Raw genomic sequence first — 14,263 nt, forward strand, 5'->3', positions numbered from 1 at the left:
GAAAGGGGAGAGCCAGCCATCAGAGGGATCCCTCTGTCTTCAGCCAGGACTTTTATGTCCCACATGGAAAGCCGATTCTGGGTGCCTGGGCAGTCCCCCTTGGGTGTCAGGGAGCTCCAGACCAAAACCAGCCTCCAGTATCTGCTTCTGCCTCCCGAGGGGTGTTAGAGAAAGCCCCTCTTTCCCCCAGGACTGCCCTCAGTGGAGGGATGGGCCTTGCAGCCGGGGAAAGCACCAGCCCTTTTTGGAGATAGATACCAGGGGAGCTGCCTTTGCTGCTCTTGATGCCGTCTGTTGATCTCAGCGACGTGCTTGAATATGAACGTCCGTGCTTGATGCGGCTCCAGGCTTTTGAGGACCTGGACCGCTCGTGGGGAAGGGTGGCTGCAACAACAGGGAAAGGTCATCCCTCAGCCTCTGACAGAGACCCCCTCTGCCTCTCCCCTCGTCCAGCCCCCGCACCCACCCTTTCACCCTGTGGTGGGTTTTGGGCCTCAGCTGTGGGGACAACCCATGTCATGCCCATATTAGGAGACACAGAGGGTGTCCTATGCAACCCCAGGACACAGGGATGGGGGTTCTGGACATCTCTGCGAGGTCACAGCTGCTCTAATGCCCCAGGCTGTGTCCAGAGCGGGGGCACACTTACTCAGGCTGGAGTCTCTCCAGCTGGGCTGCTGCTGCCACATCCTCTGCTGGCAGAGGGTTTTCAGCCTTTCTCCACCTCTTGCTGACCTCCTTTCTCCTGGGCTGGGCTGGAGGGTGGGGAGTCCAAGTGCCTCCAGTGCTGAGTGCCTGCCAAGGAGGAGACGCTCTCAGCAAACCAGATGGCAAACAGGTGCCATTTCCCAGAGGACCTCTTGAAAGGAGCCAGCAGCAGGACCTGGGAGCTGGCAGGCTCAGCACTGCGTGCTCTCCGTCACAGCTGACGGTTGCTTTTTCCCCTCCGATGCCTCTGCCAGGCTCTCCTTCACAGGACGAGCAGGCAAACCCCTGGCCTGCAGCTGGGTGTCAGTGCTGCGCACACCCCCGGAGACCTGCCACCCTGGGTGCCCTGACAGAGAGGGTCGCTGCTGCTCTCTGCGGTGTCAATCATTGACCGTACCTGGGGCAGCTGTCGGTCCTCCCCGGCAGACCAGGCTTCCCACGCTGCCCATTCCGCCTTCGCTTGCTGCTGCTGCTCTTGCCAGCGCGTCTTCACTTGCTCCCACTCTGCAGACAGCTGCCGGACCTCCTGGAGGGGACGGAAACGCAGCAGCAGGAAGGATCAGTCTCGGCTCCTGGAGGGGCTTCCTTCGGGTCTGCCCTGCGTTGCTGCCCCGTGCCTCAGCCGGTCAGTCAGCAGCGCTTTGCCCCTAACAGATCAGGGGCCGTGGAGTCATGCCAGGCTCCTCAGCTCGTGACAGGCACAGCTGAGTGACCAAAGACTTGCATTGCCAAAGACCTAGAAGGGACTTGCCCATCTGCCATAGCCCCTGGCCAGAATGAAGAGTTTCATGAGAACCCAGGGGGTAATAACAGGCAAGCAGGCTGTGCTGCACCTTCCTTTTTGTCAAGAAGATCTGAAGGAGGTGGCAGACAGATTACAACGAACGCATGCCAAGGGATCCTTTCAGGATATCTGTCTGCGCAAAGAAGCTTTTGCTGAGTCTCAAACAGCACGGTAGTTGCAGCGAGGCAGAGCACGTACCCGCAGCGCTCTCTTGCAGGCTTCAGAGGATGGGAGTGCAGCGGCAGGCCTGGCTGGAGGAGCTGGCTCCTGCCTGCCTGCCTCCTTTGTCCTGCTGGAACTGCCTGGACATGGGGGGAGCACACTGCAAAGAGACACCGGAAGGCATCAGCATGAGCACGGGGCAGTTTGGTCTCCCATTTTCACCCAATATCACAGCTCCCCAGGCTGGTAGAAGAAGTGGGAGAGGTGGGGCTGATTCCCATGGCAAGGGGGAGCCTTTCCTGAGCCCCATCAGATGGATGGGAAGGGACCGCACCTCAGGTCTGTTGTAAAGGCAAGGCAAGTGATGTAGGGTGCACCAGCATCCACTGCCTTCCCCGCAAAGGGGCTTGCGGTGGGGCAAACAAGCTCATAAAATCTGTGGGGCATGTGTCAGGGACCTTCCTGAAACCCTGCAGCTGGAGAGTCCAAAGGGGATGTCTCTCCTACATGGGTGCAAGGTTCCCTTTCATCCCTCCCCACCAGGGTCTCACCTGGCAGAAGGCTTCTTCCCTGTGTCTTGCTGCCCAGTTCCTGGCCCCTGGTTTGGCAGCACAGGCAGGGAACGCTTTACCCGGCTCTGCAGCAGCTTGCCGGGACGCCCCTCTGCATCTGGGAAAGGAGGAAGCTCTTCAGAGCAGCCCCGTGCGGAGCGCGTTTTCACCGGGCTGTGGTCACGCAGCGTGGGGCAGGGCCCCTCCTGGACAGCAGGGATGCGCTCCCCTACCTCCTCTGATCGCGTGCTTTTCTGCAGCCTTGCTGTGCCAGGTGGAGAAAGCCCTGGCCACTGCTCTTCTGCTGGTCACAATGAACTGAAACCTGGAAAGCAAATGGTGACACAGGCTTGAAGAAGGGTGACCCCTCCCCTCTGCAGCTTCCCAACACTACTCCTCCGCACCCGTCCTGGGAGCCACAGCATGCATCCCTTTCCCTTTGTGGCCATGCACAGGTTTTATCGGCAGTCTGCCCCCGACACAAGAAAACGTAGCCTTAAGTCCGTTTGCCCTTGGTTCTCTTTGATGGGAATGATAGCAGGCTGGGTGTGAAAAACACACAATCACCGTGCCCAGTCACTCAAGAATACACGTGTAGCCCCAGCTCAGCATTAGTTAACCACAGACCAGTCATTTCAGGGTTGATCCCTGACTTGATGCTGAGTGTCGGGCCCCAACAACGCCCACTCCTGAGCAGGAGCTGGGAAGCCGCCCGCTCGTTCTGCCGAGGGCTGCAGAGGAAACGCACTCACCTCGGAAACGCGTGGGCAGGAGCAGCCTGCATCCCCTGGGCAGTGGTCGCTCCAGTGCAAACAGCTGCAGCTGGCATCCAGAGCCTCTGCAAAGTGACACAGAGCTCTTAGAGGGTTTCCAGGACAGTTTTCTCTTGGCTCCCAAAGGAAGCAGACCTGTCTCCTGCTCCAAAAGAAGGCCACTTCTGCCAACCTCTCTCCCAAATCCTCCTCCATGAACATTAGCCCTTGCTCTGCTCTGCAGAAGCTGCACAGCAAACACTGAGATGGCACAATGACACTGACGGGCTTTTTGTAGGGCAAGGACCCAGAAACTGGGAAGAAACTTTCTCTTCTAACGAAGTCAGTGGGGGCAAGCATGGGGAAAGGCGTTTGACTGGCCAACGGCGACTGGGTTGCTCACCCTTCAATAGGCTTCCCACACCAGTGAAGCAGCCCTCAAAACCTTGAGGAACTTACAGTGTGAAGCAGTGCAATGCGGCTGGCCTTGTTCTCCAGCCCTGTGACACAGTCGTAATAAAAACGCATGCACAGGACATCATCTTTGCAGGACAGAACGCCAATGTCCTTGAAGGAGAAGGCGAGGCGCTGCCTGTTCCTCAGTTGGAAGCTGTACAAGAGTACGGTCTCTTGCACACAGTCCTCCACCACGTGTGGTGGCAAGGAGGTGGCTCGCGATAGCCACTTGTAGTTGAGCGGATTGATCTTGACGTCGCCTGCAAGGAGAAGGAACATCGTCACTGCCACAGCAGGCCCAATTTCTGTCTAAGATTCATAACAAAATGCCAGAGAAAAGGTCACTTATAGAAACAGCTTTTGGGGAGTGGTTTGTCTGGGGGGAGCTCAAGCCATCTCTGGACCTTTCGAGACAACTCTCTACTTCTCCCAGCCCTTTCCAAAGAGCAGAGAGCACACACCCAGCCCCAGACATGAAGGGACAGAGTGGAGGGTGGCCACTGCCTTCTCACCAGGGATAACCACTGTGGGGAACACGAGCTCCTGCAGAAGTGACTTCTCAATCTCCAGACGGAAGATGGGTCTTCGAACCACATACAGCTCTTCTTCGCCATGGAATTGCTCTCGGACCATAGCGAAGGTCCCGAGTCCTGGGACCAGGACACCCTGCCCAGGAAAAAGACAAAAGGGCTGATGACTGAGTACTTCAGAGATGGGAAAAGGCAAAGCTTTGGAAAAGGCTCGTGTTCTCCATTTCTTCTCTTCCCCTCCTCAAAGTTATTTGCTAACATGCTTTGGCTAGAGAAGATCCCAGGCATTTCCAGCACAGGCTGTACCCCTTGGACTGATTCCCAGGGATTAGCCTTGGCATGAAGCCCTAACGTGTGCCAAATGCTTTCTCAGACTAGATCTGGACTTGGTTCCTCTCCTGGTTGACCAAGAAGCGGCTGTGGGCGCACAGGCGCGGCTGTGGGCGCACAGGCTTGTCTCCGTGTGCTGCCATGATGCTCGGGGAGGGATTGCTCCCCAGGGGCCAGGCTCTGCAGGGTAAAGGGGGACCAAGACACCAGCCCACCTTGTCCAGCTTCAGCTGTCCCAGGATGTACGCAGACACAGCATCCCAGATAGCCACAACCTCTGGAAAGCAAGGGAAAGAGGTGTCAGGCTCCAGGCCAGCCAGCTCACAGCCTCTCAGCATGTTCCTCACCCAGGGGGTGACAGAGGCAGGTGTCCACAAACAGCCCAAACAAACACCGCCCTGGCTGCGGAGCTGGAGTGCACCCCAATTTATGACTGCCAGCCTTACTGTGCTGCCGGGCCAGAGCTGGAGCAGATACGGGGATGTGGGAAGGGCCCAGGACCAAGGCTGTGGCCATCTAAGCCCCAGAAAGGGAAGGCACCTCAGAGCCCAGGACATGATCTGCCAGCCTGGCGGCACAAGAGCATCCCATGGGAAGGAACAGAGGCCCTCCTAAAGGTGGCTGGTTCAAGATAAGGGCTGGTTTACAACACAGCCATTTCCAGCTGGCTCGTGAGAGCCCTGTGAGAGCTGTAGGACACCCCAGCCCCCAGGACGCAGGACCCCTTTTCAACCCAGAGCCAGATCCCCAAGAGGTACTGGCTCCCAGGAAGAGCTGGCCCTGCACGGTTGCCCTCATGAGGGGAGCAAGCAATGCCCACAGGAGCCTCAGAGCTCAGGGCAGGCCCAGCGCCACGACCCGGGAGTCCTGGTTGCCACATTATCCCTTGAGCCCGGCGGGAGCCTCAGGCAGGCCCGGCCCTGTTCAGCCACCCCACAGCCCAGCAGCCGCAGCTTTTGACAATGGACAGTCCTGGTGTGTCCCTCTGGGAAGGAGCTCCCAAAACCCTTACCCTCGGGAGAGAGCTGCCGGAGCGTGGGGAACAAGCTGCTCAGCTCCAAGCTGACGGCCACGGTGCAGCAGCCCTCCATCGTGCTTGCCGCTTGCCCTCAGCTCAGAGAAAGGGATGCTCTTTGCCGCTCCTCGCTCAAAACTCCTCTCCAATGTGCCCCTGCTGCTCTGCCTGTCAGCAAGGGTCCTGTCTGTCAGGAAGGGTCCTGCCTGTCAACGAGGGTCCTGCCAGTCAGCAAGAGTCCCGCAGTGCAGCCCCGCTGCCTCCCGATCCCGCTCCTGGCTGTGGAGTAGCTCCGAAGGGCAGCAGTGGGGAGCCCCTGAGCAGTGCCCAGCAGCACCCAGACCTCGCTGCAAAGTGCCGGCACCGCCTCAGCGCTGGAGAGACCTCCCTGTGATGTGGGGGATCCCTTGTGACATCAACCCGCATCATTTGAGGCTGCATTATGACACCAGCAAGGAGACAGCACAACTGGGGAGAGATATTTCCCCTCTTGAGCTGGGAAACAGTCATCCCCTCTCTCACCAGTCCTTTTCCAAAAATCCCGTCTGTCCCCTGCTCCGACATGTCTCTGCTACTTAGAGCTCGTTGGGGCAGGTGGTGTTTGGGGGTTTGCTGTGGTTGGGCAGCTGCAAGACACGGGACTGAAGGTCTGTGAGATGCAAGAGCCCCTCCAGTGTGCCCAAACACTCCTGTCTGCTGGGTGTTACTTCGTGGTGGGATTTGGATGGGCTTTACTGCATTGGCCTTGGCTGGGACCGAGTTCATTTTCTCCACAGCAGCCCATGTGGTGCCGAGTGTGGAATTTGTGACCAAAACAGTCCGAATAACACGCCGATGTTTTAGCTGTCGCTCCACAGTGCTTGCACAGCATCAAGGCCTTCTCTTCCTCTCACACTGACCCACCAGCAACTAGGCTGGGGGTGGGCAAGGAGTTGGCAGGGGACACAGCTGGGACAGCTGACCCCAAGTGACCAAAAGGATGTCTCAGACCATGTGATGTCATGCTCAGCAATAAAAGCCAGGGGAAGAAGGAGCAAGGCGTGTGGGGTGTGTATGTTCAAGGTTATGGTTTTTGTCTTTCCAAGTTACTGTTATGGGTCATGAAGCCTTAAGCATAATCATAGAATTATAGAATCATGGAATCGTTTTGATTGGAAGAGACCCTCAGGACCATCGAGTCCAACGCTAACCTAAATCTAGCACTAAACCATGTCCCTACGGACCTCAGCTAAATGCCTCTTAAACACCTCCAGGGATGGTGACTCCACCGCTTCCCTGGGCAGCCTGTTCCAATGCCCGACAGCCCTTTCCGTGAATAATTTTTTCCTAATATCTAATCTAAACCTAAATGAGTAGCAAGAGGTTCAGTTGCCCTAAATGTTGGCATCTATTGTCATTTCAATTGGAAATGGAAAACTTTGTGGCCAAGTGTACAGGCCTGCTGAGCCCAGCCTTAGGACCAGACCCGTATCACCCAGTCTGCCCAGCAGCTGACTTGAGCACCTGTGCGCTCCCATACGCAGTGCTGCCTCCCAAACTAGGTCCACCCTTCTCTGCTTCTGCTCCCTGGTTGACCAAGAAGCAGCTGTGCATGCACAGGCTTGTCTCCATGTGCTGCCACGATGCTCAGGGAGGGATTGCCCGGCCCTGTTCAGCCACCCCACATCCCAGCAGCTGCAGCTTTTTACAACGGGCACCCCTGGTGTGTTCGTCTGGGAAAGACATCCCTAAGCCCTTACCCTTGGGAGAGAGCCGCAGGAGCGTGGGGAACAAGCTGGGGGAACAGAGTTTCCCTGTTGGGCCTGGCCAACTGGCCAGTTCTGAGCCACAGAGGCAGTGATGGGGCTCATTAATGGGTCCTCAGCCCCACCTCTGCCCCACGCGCCAGCTCTGTCCTGGGGTGCACAGGACAGGGATGCTGTGTAGGGCAACACCAGCCCCAGCCCCTCCGTTGTCTGCACGCCAGAAGGCAGAGTCGTGAAGAAAACAACGAGCATCACAAAGCTGCTATCAAGCCGTAACGGAGACACCGTCTCTTCTGGTTGTGGCCGGGATGGAGCTAATTTTCTTCCTGGCAGCCCATATGGTTTAGCCCCTGCTTTAGCTATGGCTGAAGTCTTCCTGCACGGCACCAAGGCCTGCTCTGTTCACACACTGCCCTGCCAGCCAGGAAGCTGGGGATGCACTGCTGGATGAAAAACTGGAGTCCGTTAATCCCGCATGCCACATTCGCTGTACCTGCTTCCATCGGTTCCTCTCAGTGAATTGTTTCCCAGCCCCTTCCACCTCATCCCAGCTCAGATACCTGCACTCTGGCTCAGGGCTGACTGGGGGCTGGCGACTCTTGGGGCAGTGGCGGGAACCGCGCTGACCCTGGTTGTGGGGCTGTCCCTGGGCTGAGCACTCAGGCCCAGGGCTGGCAAACTGGGCCATGGCGGGGCCTGTGGGTGCTGGGGTGTCCAGGTTCCCCCAGGCCTGTCCGTGCTGGAGGACACCTGCACCAGCAGACCCCCAGCCCCCCTCACCCCAGCTGCCCCCACCCCATCTCCCCCTTGTTTCTCCTCAGGCCCCTGGGCCAGGCTGTGACTGACAGGCCACCTCTGGCTCCGCTGATTGGCTCAGCCGTGGCCAATGGCAGCGCTGTTGCCGGGCTGGCGGGAGCAGGCGAGCTCTGGCTGGGCGGGCAGGGGCAGCCCCCGGCTCTCCTCACAGAGCCGCCCTGCGCCCGCTGCCCCCTGTGCTGCCACAGACCCCTGGAGCTGCCTGTTACTGTGCTGTAGCTTTTGGGTGTTAGTTCAGGCATCTGCAGAGGAATGAAGTCAAATGCCAGAAGCCTGTGTCCAGGCCTTCTCCTGGAACAGACAGGCCGTCCAGGACAGGGCCCTGTGGTGGCACAGGCCTCGTCCTGCTGCGCTCACCCAACCCCACAATGCAGACCTGTCTCTGCTGCCAGCTGCAGTCCTGGGCAGGAGGAGCTGCGGGATGAAAGGCGCTGGTGTGGGCAGGCCGGCACCTGCGGGAGGCAGGACTCTGCACCCAGCCACACTGCCTGTGCCGAGCCCAGCAGCCGGGGCCCTCGTCCAGCTTTGCCATCTGCTGGGGCTGAAGAGGAGAGACGCCCTGTCCTGGCGTGGGCCAGGGCATCGTCCTGTGGCCAAAAGGAAGGACAGAGCCTCGTCATGCTCCCCATGGGGGCTGGCCACTCTCCTTCCCTTCTACCCCCAGTGCTGGGGGTGCACTGGTGGGTGAAAAACTGGACATGAGTTGGCCCTGTGGACTGCTAAGGTATTATCCCTCTTGCAGCAAACACAAGGCAGTAGTTTTATGTTTGCCGTGCTCCTCTGTGGATGTGGACTGTTGTCAGGACACGTTGTGCTGGACAGGCGACAGCTCTGGGCTCACAACAGCATCTAACGATATTGCTCTGGTTGACGGCACCAGAACCTGTGTTTCTGATGGTGCCAGCATCTGTGTCTCTAGTGTTAGCTGTAACTGTACCTGGAACTATCTGCGTTGCTAATGTATCTGCAAAGGTGGCTGCCATGCTTACTCATTCTGTGCGGCCATCAGGAGTAGTATTTGCATCTGCAATGGCATCTGCATCTGCAAGGGCATTTGTAATGCTAAGAGTGTCTGCAGTGGCCTCTGCATCTTCAGTGGTACCTGCATCTGGAGTGGCATCTGCTCTTCTGTTGTATCTGCACCTGACTTTGCATCAGCAAAGTGAAGTGGCATCTGCAAAGGCATCTGCATCTGCAGCAGTATTTGCTTCTGCAATGGCATCTGCAAAGGTGTCTGAGGTGCTGTCTTTTATCTGCAATAGTATTGGCTTCTTCAAAGCTATTTACGCCTTCAAGGATATCTGTGTCTGCAAATCTCCAGTGGCATCTGCATCTGCAATGCTGTTTGCATTGGAACCTGCATGAGCAATGTTATGGCCAATGGATTGTGCAACTGCAAAGTATCTGCAGCAGCGTCTACAATGCTCATTCATTCTGCAGTGCCACCTGCAATGGTATTTGTATCTGCAATGGAAGCTGCAACGATATCTTCATCTGTACACGGATTCTGCATCTGCAATGACATCTGCATCTGTAATGGCATCTGTAAAGGTATCTGCAATGGTATCTGTCTGCAATTGAATATTCTGCTGCTGTATCTGTATCTCCAATGGCATCTACAACTGCGCCTGCATCTGCAATGTTATTGGGAATGGATCATCCATCTGGAAAGGTATCTGCAGTGGCATCCGCATCTCCAGTGGTATCTCCACCTCCAGTAGTATGTCCTCCTGCAATGCTGTCCCTGTTGGTATCTGCGGCTGAGAGAAGGCGTGGGATTTTCCCTCAGATGGCCAAAACCAAATGATCAGGAAACAGAGTCTAGGTTGCAATGCCCATCATGAAATTATAATAAAGGAATTTAAGTTCTGGGGAGCGGGAAGACTCCAGCAGGCAACATCTCGAAGGGGCAGAGCTCTGCTTGCCAGCCAGTTTTCCTGGCTCTTGTGACAGTGGGAGCAACAAGAGCACCTGAAGACAGGCTATTTCCAGAGCGTAGTCTTCTCTGAATAGAGAGAAGCATAACCCTGACACCTCGCCTCCCCCAAGCAGCCCCCTCCTGGCCCGCTCCTGGGAGAGGAGCAAGTTCTGGGCTGGGCCGGGTGGGAAGCTGGAGGGAAATGTGTGACGCTGGCCACGAGGTGAGGACCAGCTCCCACAGGGGCAAAATGCCCCAGGGGCCATAGGACAGCACAGCCCCAATCCTGCGGCCTTGGTCCCCCAGGGCATGGCCAAGCTGCGCCATCTCCTTTTGCCACCCCACCGTGGTGGGACGTGAGAGGTCCCCACGCACTCCCTGTTCATGGAGGTCTGGGGTGTCCAAGCTCTTGGGGTGCTGGGACCCAGCGATTGGGCTGCGGGACGTTCCCTGCTCTGAGGGCAGAAAAGACACCATGGGTGACTTGCTCACATGTGGCTGTCCCTATTGCTGCTGTCAAAAGCTCAGGCAGGAATCCCAGCAGAGCCAGGACCAACCCCACCTGAATTGCAGTGTCCTGCCCAATTGCTGACAGGTTTCCCTGCCTTCCCACATTCCTCTGCCCCCCCCACCCCAGCCCTGGAGCAGAGATGGGGAAGGGCTTTCCAGCAAGGAAGGAGGAGTGAGAAGAGAAGTTTGCTCATCCAAGGGCTGAAGGCGCTGGGACACTCGGGGCTTCCCCACCTGTTGTACCTCAAGTACAGGGGTGAGGGGCAGAGCACAGCTGGAGCTGTAGGAGCACAGCTGGAGCTGGGGCTGCCTGACTCATCAGGGGATGGTGGGAGGCAGGGATGGAGGGAAGGCTGCAGGAAGGGAGTTCCATGACTCTTTCTGGGAACGCTGTCCCCGACCCCAGCCAGAGGTAGGGCCGTGCCTCTCCGCCCCACTCTTGCCCCGCTTTGTTGCGTTTCCTGGTTGCAACCAGCTGCTTTTCAAGGCCGGGCCTGGCCAGAAGATGGACCAGAACTGGGTTTCCTGGCAGGGCGGAAGTCTGCTCTCCTGGAAGCCTAATCCTTAAGCAGGTCTTCCTTGTTTTCCAGCAGAGCACCTCTCCTTCGTGGTTCCTCCATCATCCATGCCAGGAAACGCCCTCTAGAAATGTCCTAGATTGCTGGAGCCCTGCTGGATTGTTCTTCCAGCAGGTAACAGGGTGGCTCAGGTCCTCCAGGAGAACCGGGGCGTATGAACAAGAGGCTTCTTCCACTTGGTTAAGAAGGCCTCATCTCCATCTTCCTTCTGAAAAGGAGGCCTCTAGCAGATACCTGATAACACAGCACCCACGCTGGTCTCCCAAAAGCTGGCTCCTGTCCCACCCCGGGCAGGAGGCAAGTCCACCTCCTCGCTTTCCCAGACGGTCCTTCCTCAAGAGCCCGTGTCCTCCCACCACAGCCCTCCTGCCGTGCCATCTACCCACCACCCCTCCGTGCTCCCAGTGTGGTCACAGCCCTGTAATCATACACACACTTCTGGCCCTGGCTGGTGGTTCTCTGCGCTGCGTGCATGAGCCTGCCGGCACTTCAGGGAGGCACCAGCTGTGCTGGTTTCCCGGGAGGAGTGTGAGAGCCTCCTGTCTCATGCTGCCTGTGTGCAGGAGTGCGGCCGGCCATGTTCGTGCTGTGGGGAATGCGTGGACTTTGTTCCCTCCCGCCCTGACAAGCACTTCTGGGATCACACACGGGGTGTGTATAATCCCTTTAGACGGATCCGTTCCCAGTCACAGACCAGTCAGTCCATCTGAGAAGAGCCCCAGAGGTCTTTATTTTCTATTTAGAGGTGGATCTTGGCAGCTCAGAAGCCTCCCAGCCCCTTTGCTAACAGCCACTGCTACAGCTGCTGCTCCCGGCACGTTCCCCTCTGCTGCGGTACCAGCATCTGGTGCTAGGGAGGAAGAAAGAGAAGTGTATGATCGTACGGGCAGAGAGAAGGCAGAGAAATCCTGCAGGCTCAGCTCAGGCCTCCTGTGAAGGGATCTGCTTGCAACAAAGCCTCAAGAGGCCCGTGAAGTGGGAAAAGCCCCCTGTGCCCAAGCCCATAAGAAGGTCCCAGGTGCAGCTGATGAGCCTGGGGCTGAGTCAAGTGGAGCTGAGACTTTGGGTGTCCCGTATGGGTGTCTCCCCCTCAGGGCAAGGAGTCTTGGGGCAGGACTATGCAAGGGAAGGATGTACTGTCTCGTTTGGAAAGGGGAGAGCCAGCCATCAGAGGGATCCCTCTGTCTTCAGCCAGGACTTTTATGTCCCACATGGAAAGCCGATTCTGGGTGCCTGGGCAGTCCCCCTTGGGTGTCAGGGAGCTCCAGACCAAAACCAGCCTCCAGTATCTGCTTCTGCCTCCCGAGGGGTGTTAGAGAAAGCCCCTCTTTCCCCCAGGACTGCCCTCAGTGGAGGGATGGGCCTTGCAGCCGGGGAAAGCACCAGCCCTTTTTGGAGATAGATACCAGGGGAGCTGCCTTTGCTGCTCTTGATGCCGTCTGTTGATCTCAGCGACGTGCTTGAATATGAACGTCCGTGCTTGATGCGGCTCCAGGCTTTTGAGGACCTGGACCGCTCGTGGGGAAGGGTGGCTGCAACAACAGGGAAAGGTCATCCCTCAGCCTCTGACAGAGACCCCCTCTGCCTCTCCCCTCGTCCAGCCCCCGCACCCACCCTTTCACCCTGTGGTGGGTTTTGGGCCTCAGCTGTGGGGACAACCCATGTCATGCCCATATTAGGAGACACAGAGGGTGTCCTATGCAACCCCAGGACACAGGGATGGGGGTTCTGGACATCTCTGCGAGGTCACAGCTGCTCTAATGCCCCAGGCTGTGTCCAGAGCGGGGGCACACTTACTCAGGCTGGAGTCTCTCCAGCTGGGCTGCTGCTGCCACATCCTCTGCTGGCAGAGGGTTTTCAGCCTTTCTCCACCTCTTGCTGACCTCCTTTCTCCTGGGCTGGGCTGGAGGGTGGGGAGTCCAAGTGCCTCCAGTGCTGAGTGCCTGCCAAGGAGGAGACGCTCTCAGCAAACCAGATGGCAAACAGGTGCCATTTCCCAGAGGACCTCTTGAAAGGAGCCAGCAGCAGGACCTGGGAGCTGGCAGGCTCAGCACTGCGTGCTCTCCGTCACAGCTGACGGTTGCTTTTTCCCCTCCGATGCCTCTGCCAGGCTCTCCTTCACAGGACGAGCAGGCAAACCCCTGGCCTGCAGCTGGGTGTCAGTGCTGCGCACACCCCCGGAGACCTGCCACCCTGGGTGCCCTGACAGAGAGGGTCGCTGCTGCTCTCTGCGGTGTCAATCATTGACCGTACCTGGGGCAGCTGTCGGTCCTCCCCGGCAGACCAGGCTTCCCACGCTGCCCATTCCGCCTTCGCTTGCTGCTGCTGCTCTTGCCAGCGCGTCTTCACTTGCTCCCACTCTGCAGACAGCTGCCGGACCTCCTGGAGGGGACGGAAACGCAGCAGCAGGAAGGATCAGTCTCGGCTCCTGGAGGGGCTTCCTTCGGGTCTGCCCTGCGTTGCTGCCCCGTGCCTCAGCCGGTCAGTCAGCAGCGCTTTGCCCCTAACAGATCAGGGGCCGTGGAGTCATGCCAGGCTCCTCAGCTCGTGACAGGCACAGCTGAGTGACCAAAGACTTGCATTGCCAAAGACCTAGAAGGGACTTGCCCATCTGCCATAGCCCCTGGCCAGAATGAAGAGTTTCATGAGAACCCAGGGGGTAATAACAGGCAAGCAGGCTGTGCTGCACCTTCCTTTTTGTCAAGAAGATCTGAAGGAGGTGGCAGACAGATTACAACGAACGCATGCCAAGGGATCCTTTCAGGATATCTGTCTGCGCAAAGAAGCTTTTGCTGAGTCTCAAACAGCACGGTAGTTGCAGCGAGGCAGAGCACGTACCCGCAGCGCTCTCTTGCAGGCTTCAGAGGATGGGAGTGCAGCGGCAGGCCTGGCTGGAGGAGCTGGCTCCTGCCTGCCTGCCTCCTTTGTCCTGCTGGAACTGCCTGGACATGGGGGGAGCACACTGCAAAGAGACACCGGAAGGCATCAGCATGAGCACGGGGCAGTTTGGTCTCCCATTTTCACCCAATATCACAGCTCCCCAGGCTGGTAGAAGAAGTGGGAGAGGTGGGGCTGATTCCCATGGCAAGGGGGAGCCTTTCCTGAGCCCCATCAGATGGATGGGAAGGGACCGCACCTCAGGTCTGTTGTAAAGGCAAGGCAAGTGATGTAGGGTGCACCAGCATCCACTGCCTTCCCCGCAAAGGGGCTTGCGGTGGGGCAAACAAGCTCATAAAATCTGTGGGGCATGTGTCAGGGACCTTCCTGAAACCCTGCAGCTGGAGAGTCCAAAGGGGATGTCTCTCCTACATGGGTGCAAGGTTCCCTTTCATCCCTCCCCACCAGGGTCTCACCTGGCAGAAGGCTTCTTCCCTGTGTCTTGCTGCCCAGTTCCTGGCCCCTGGTTTG

The sequence above is a fragment of the Caloenas nicobarica genome, chromosome 25, assembly GCF_036013445.1.
Source record: "Caloenas nicobarica isolate bCalNic1 chromosome 25, bCalNic1.hap1, whole genome shotgun sequence".
In the NCBI taxonomy this organism is placed as follows: domain Eukaryota; kingdom Metazoa; phylum Chordata; class Aves; order Columbiformes; family Columbidae; genus Caloenas; species Caloenas nicobarica.